The 595-nt window shown below is 29.6% G+C and overlaps 1 protein-coding gene across 1 annotated transcript in view; it reads right to left on the bottom strand.

Moving 5' to 3' along the window:
* The window catches only part of LOC119594551 (myosin-2 essential light chain-like), a 10,202-nt gene that overhangs the window by 6,400 nt on the left and 3,207 nt on the right, over positions 1–595 (bottom strand). The window lies entirely within an intron of this gene.

The raw sequence follows: 595 nt of genomic DNA, 5'->3' as shown, positions 1-595 counted from the left end.
CTATTTCCTATGTATATAATTTTTGCTCAACAGCATGAAAATTCCACATATCTGGCAAGGATATGCACATATGTTTTAAATATCTAAACCTTAACAAATGACAGAAAATCAATGACATTTCAATAACTCTTTCCTAACCAAATTAGGACTAATATTTTAAAATATAATTGAATGAAACCAAATTTACTACACCTGTTCACAATATGTTATAAAGAAAATAAAACAACATGCAACCAATCTTCCTGTATAAAAAAATTCTTATCTCTTTAGAGAATCATATTAAGACACTCCCCACATACCTGTACAGTACATGTAATATTTTATTTGAAATTAAGAAAGAAATATATTACAGTCTTTACTGACAAATGAAATCTATGTTCTGTGCAAAATATTATAGGTTAGAACATACATGAGAAAAATGCATGTTTCACACAAACACAAGAAACAAGAACAAACAACTATAGAAGCAGTCACCCCTAGTAGTTTAAAAATGATAATGGCTGATGCCTCATTTTAACAAAATAAATATGTTATCAACCCATTGCCACTGGGGAAGGCATGAACATAAATGCCTGTCCACTTTGCTGTTAGTACA

Source organism: Penaeus monodon, chromosome 34 (assembly GCF_015228065.2).
Source record: "Penaeus monodon isolate SGIC_2016 chromosome 34, NSTDA_Pmon_1, whole genome shotgun sequence".
NCBI classification, from domain to species: Eukaryota; Metazoa; Arthropoda; class Malacostraca; order Decapoda; family Penaeidae; genus Penaeus; species Penaeus monodon.
Note: the sequence above shows the minus strand (reverse complement) of the source record. Positions and strands in the feature narration are given on the sequence as shown.